Source organism: Paralichthys olivaceus, chromosome 6 (genome assembly GCF_024713975.1).
Source record: "Paralichthys olivaceus isolate ysfri-2021 chromosome 6, ASM2471397v2, whole genome shotgun sequence".
Taxonomy (NCBI): domain Eukaryota; kingdom Metazoa; phylum Chordata; class Actinopteri; order Pleuronectiformes; family Paralichthyidae; genus Paralichthys; species Paralichthys olivaceus.
In genome coordinates this window covers 1,162,466-1,167,800 of record NC_091098.1, presented here as the reverse complement: position 1 = coordinate 1,167,800, position 5,335 = coordinate 1,162,466, and the positions used below count along the sequence as shown (strand labels likewise).

General features: G+C 45.1%; 1 pseudogene; it reads left to right on the top strand.

Annotated features, from left to right (window-relative positions):
- Positions 1-934: 934 nt before the first annotated feature.
- LOC138410453 (uncharacterized) lies at positions 935-1,927 on the top strand (annotated as a pseudogene).
- Positions 1,928-5,335: the final 3,408 nt, after the last annotated feature.

Below are 5,335 nucleotides of genomic sequence, written 5' to 3'. Positions count from 1 at the left end.
GAAGAAGCACTGTGCCGCAGTCTCCAGAAAAGCTGGTGCAGCTGCTCAGGCTAGTGCTAGCATCCCAGCTAAGCAAGCTCGACTTCAACTGCAGGATGAACACCCGGTCCTCGCTGTGCTGATCAACATCCAGCTCTCCCTCAGCGAGACGGACGCCTGCCTCCACGTCTGGGGGAACCAAGACAACTCTCCATAAACTTCAGCACAGCATCTGTTTCTCAGTCTGTTTGTGCAAGATCTTATTGTCCTGTACCTTCTCCCCGATGGCAGGGGGACAAACAGACTGTGGCCTGGGTGGGTTGGGTCCTTGCTGATGTTGCTAGCCTTCTTATGTTAGCATATACCTTGTCCAGAGTCGGGAGCTTGGTTCCAACAATCCTCTGTGCTGTCTTGACTACTTGGGCCAAGTCTCTCCGGTTCTCTGCTGTGCAGCTGGTGTACCACACAGTGGCGCTTTGGTAGAGAATTGTCTCTATGGTGCTCCTGTAGAAGTTGACAAGGAGCTTGGGGGGGAATTGTGCTTTTTTGAGTTTCCTCAAAAAGAAGAGCCTCTGTTGAGCTTTTTTTCACCAGGTGGGAGGTGTTAAGGGCCATGTCAGATCCTCTGTAATGTGGATTCCCAGGAACTTGATGTCATTCATACACTGTACTTCCTCACCATTTATGTGAAGAGGGGGAGGTGTGGTCTTCCTGGTTCTCCTGAAATCCACGATTATCTCTTTGGTTTTTGAGGTGTTGAGGACCAGGTTATTGTCAGTGCGCCACTAAACCAGATGTTGTACTTCCTCTCTGTAGGGCAACCCCGTCATTGTCTGAGATTAGTCCTACTATAGTGGTGTCATCAGCAAACTTCACTATTGTGTTCAAGGAGTTAATGGGTGTCTCTCTTCCCTATTATATTTCTATTATTCTGAAAACGTTTCCATATTGACTCTCTATCTATCCACAATCACAACCTTAATCCCCTGCTGCGTGCCTGCCACTCTCACGCTAAACATTGGTGAAGCGTCATTTCTTTGCCGGTTAGCAAACTTAGCTCCTAGCTTTAGTGGCAGCCATGGCTTCCCCCTCTTCCTCTCCCTCTCCTGCCCTCTCTTGCTCGGTGTGTCTGATGATTAGCCACTCCTCTGCCTCCTAGTGGTAAAGATATGTGTATTAAATGTAGTTTATTCAGTAAGTTGGAGGTGAGGCTTAGTCAGCTAGAGGCATGGCTCCGCACCATTGTGGCACAACCTTTAGCGGCTAGTATTAGCTTGTCCTCAGTAGATGGTGCGAGCCCAGTAGCTTCAGCTTCCTCAGCTTCCTCAGCTTCCTCAGCGGTTCCCGAGCAGCCGGGAAGTCAGGGTGATTGGGTGACTATTCGAGGAAAGAAGCATACTGCTAAAGCAAAGCCCCCGGCACACCACCATCACATTCGTGTTTCCAATACATTTTTCCCTCTCAGCAACGCACCGGCTCAGGACACGACTCTGGTCATTGGAGACTCCGTAGTACGACGAGAAGTTTACGTCACCAGTTACCATAGTTAAGTGTATCCCCGGGGCCAGAGCTGGAGACATAGAGTCAAATCTTAAACTGCTGGCTAAACGTAACAGGAAATGTAATAAGATTATCATCCACGTCAGCAGTAATGACACCTTCCTGCATCAGTCGGATGTCACTAAAATTAATGTTAAATCGGTGTGTACATATGCCAGAACTATGTCCGACACCGTAATCTTCTCTGGCCCCCTGCCAAATATAAGTAGTGATGCCATGTTTAGTCGCATAATGTGGGCTATATAGAAAATTGGCCAAAATCCCTGGGAAAGCCTGGTCTTATGAGGAGAGATGGCATCCACCCCACGTTGGATGGAGCCTCTCTTATGGCTAGAAATATTATAACTTATTTAACTTGACAATTCAGAGTCGAGACCAGGCAGCAGAGTTGCAGTCCTACACACTTCTCTGCGCTTCTGGATCAGTCACCTACATCTATGATAAAGGCTGTGTCTGCCCCCAAAACTCATAATGTCCCCATTAGGGGGAGGATAGGAAGGAGAGGAGCAGTCCACATTAACCTAGTAAAAATCAAGACAACCCATGCCACACAATCTAAACATAGGAAAATTAAATGTGGCTTACTAAACGTCAGATCACTCAGGTCCAAATCTCTACTGATCAACGACCTGATTAGTGATCACAAATTTGATTTATTCTGTATAACAGAATCCTGGCTCCAACAGGACGAATTTGTGATCCTAAATGAAGCTACACCTCCAACCCCTGGTGATACACATATTCCCAGAAGTACAGGTAGAGGTGGAGGGGTAGCAGCAATATATAACTCTTACCTTACAATCACCCCTCGAGTTGAAGAACATTTTACATTGTTTGAAAACCTCACCCTTTATCTGTCACGATTTCCCCTTCCTATTAATGTTTTCACTATCAGTTTTCCATATACTAATCCCTGTGTCGTTTCAGAGTTCAGCCACTCCCCTCCTGCTCTGCACGTCCACACCGGCTCCACCCACATACGCACCTATCTCCAATCCGCTCATTAGTCACCTCCAGTATATCTGCCTGCCAGTTTCCTTTGTCCTCTGCCAGATCGTTAGTGTTTTCATGCCTTACCTTCCAGCGTTACCTTCCCTACCTATCGCCTGCCTGACCTCCGTGTTACCTACCTGCCTGTTCTCTGGACCCTTCTCTCGCCTACTCCCTGTCGGACATTGTTTGCTGTGGACTGATCACCTGGCTCCTGACCTCTGCTCTGTTACCTGGATTCCCCTTTCGCCTACTCCCTGCTGGTTCTGTTTGCCTCGGACTGTCTGCCTGGAAATTGACCTCTGCTTTGAAATAAACCCAGAACTTTGCCTAATCCTTGTCTGCTTCCGTGTCGTGCATTTGGGTCCACGCCTGCCACTTCTGCCATCCCCCTGACATTATCTTTCCCACCCAACCCTCAAACAACATAAACCTGTTTATTTAACCATCCTATATCACCCACCTGCTGCTTATACAGAGTTTCTAAATTAATTTGCAGAATTTCTGTCAGAATTAGTCCTTAGTGCAGATAAAATCATCATCATGGGTGACTTTAACATTCATGTTGATGAAGCAAATGATAGCCTTAGAGGTGCGTTTAACTCTCTGATAAATTAATTTGGTTTCAGTCAGCACGTAGATAAACCAACTCCTAACCACACCTTAGACCTTAAACTGACACATGGCATTGATGTTGAGAATCTAGTAGTGTGTGATTCCACCCTTTATTATCAGATCATTTCCTTCTCTCATTTGAATTTATGACTAGCAACTGTACTCAGGCGAGTCAAAAATTCTCCCATAGTCAGTTACTGTCCGATAACAAAATTGATAAATTCAAGGAGATAATCCCCTCTATTCTGCAGCCATGCGTAAAATGAAATGAGTGATAATCTTTTCAACCTCGCTCCTGCTGAACTCGATAACTTAGAGGATAGTACAACCTCAGGACTTCAAACTGTCCTTGATGGTATTGCTCCTCTGAAAAAGAAGTTAATTCATCAGAGGAGGTTCACTCCGTGGTTTACTTCTGAAACTCAGACCCTAAAACAGGCAACATGGAGGTTAGAGAGGAAGTTAATTTTACTTCCTGGAGAAGTAGCCTTGAAGTGTATAAAAAAACTCTTCAACGTGCCAGAACCTCATATTACTCTAGACTAATAGAGGACAATAAGAACAAACCCAGGTTTCTCTTCAGCACTGTAGCCAGGCTAGGATACAGGTATCTTAGCAAATTACAGACCTATATCAAACCTCCGCTTTACTTCAAAACTTTTAGAAAGAGCTGTTGTAAATCAGATTAGAGTAAGAGGTTGGGATTGGAGGGACAGCATTAAGCTGGTTTGGTTCTTATTTATCAAATAGATTCCACTTTGTTAGTGTTAATGATGAATAGTCATCATACACTAAAGTTAATCATGGAGTCCCACAAGGTTCGGTTCTTGGTCCAATACTCTTCAATTTATACATGTTACCATTAGGAAATATTATTAGAAAATATAACATTCTTTTTCACTGCTATGCAGATGACACCCAATTATATTTATCTATGAAGCCAGACGAACTGAACCATTTAATTCCATTTCAAAACTGTCTTAAAGACATCAAGGCCTGGATGACCCAGAATTTCTTATTGTTAAACACAGACAAAACTGAGGTCATAATCCTTGGTCCTAGGCATCTCAGAGAAACTCTGTCTAACCAGTCGGTGAACCTAGATGATATCAGCCTGGTTCCGAACTCCACTGTGAAGAACCTAGGAGTTATCATTGATGAAGATCTTTCATTTACCCAATAAATTAGTCAAACCTCCAGAATAGCTTTCTTTCATCTGCGTAATATAAAGAGAATCAGACACATCCTGTCAAAACAGGATTCTGAAAAACTGATTTGTGCCTTTATTACATCTAGGGTAGACTACTGCAACTCCCTATTATCAGGATGTCCCAGCTGATCCTTAAGAACCCTTCAGCCAGTGCAGAATGCTGCTGCACGAGTACTGACAGGAACCAGAAGACGGGATCACATTACTCCTGTCTTAGCTTCACTTCACGGGCTTCCTGTTCAACTGGAGGACAGATTTCAGAATCCTCTTACTGACTTATAAGGCCCTCAACAATCAGGCCCCATCCTACATTAAAGAACTCACAACCCCTTACTGCCCCCACAGACCACTTCACTCCCTAAACTCTGGACTCCTTGTAGTGCCTAGAGTTACTAAGAGTAGAATGGGTGGCAGAACTTTTAGTCACCCAGCTCTACTTTGGAACCAGCTCCCACTCTCAGTGAGGGAGGCAGACACGGACTCTACATTTAAGGCTAGACTTAATACCTTCCTTTTTGATAAAGCTTTTTGGCTCAACCCTGAACCTTAGTCATCCATAGCTATGCTGTTATAGGCCTATACTGCTGGGGGATCACCCATCAGGCACCACAAACCAGCACCTGCTCTCTTCTTCACTCTCTGCCTGGTGTATTTTGCTATATCTTATTACATATCTCTAATTCCTTGGGTCTTCTCCTCCCCTCCTTGGTCCGTACTGTGCGGCTCTCCGGAGCCCGTCCTGATGAGGGATGGATCTAGTGAGGTCGCTGGTCTGTCGTAGTGCTGACAGGGAGGGTCACGCAACCACTAGCACTCTCACCTGAGGACCTCTCACCTTTGGAGCCATGGGTCATACTACTACGCATGTTGGACCATGAGGGAGTCAGGAGGGCCCGTGTGTTTCTTAGGATCTTGGACTTTTGTGCAGCACCCTGAGACAATTGTTTGTTGTGATATCGTGCTATATAAATAAATTTGATT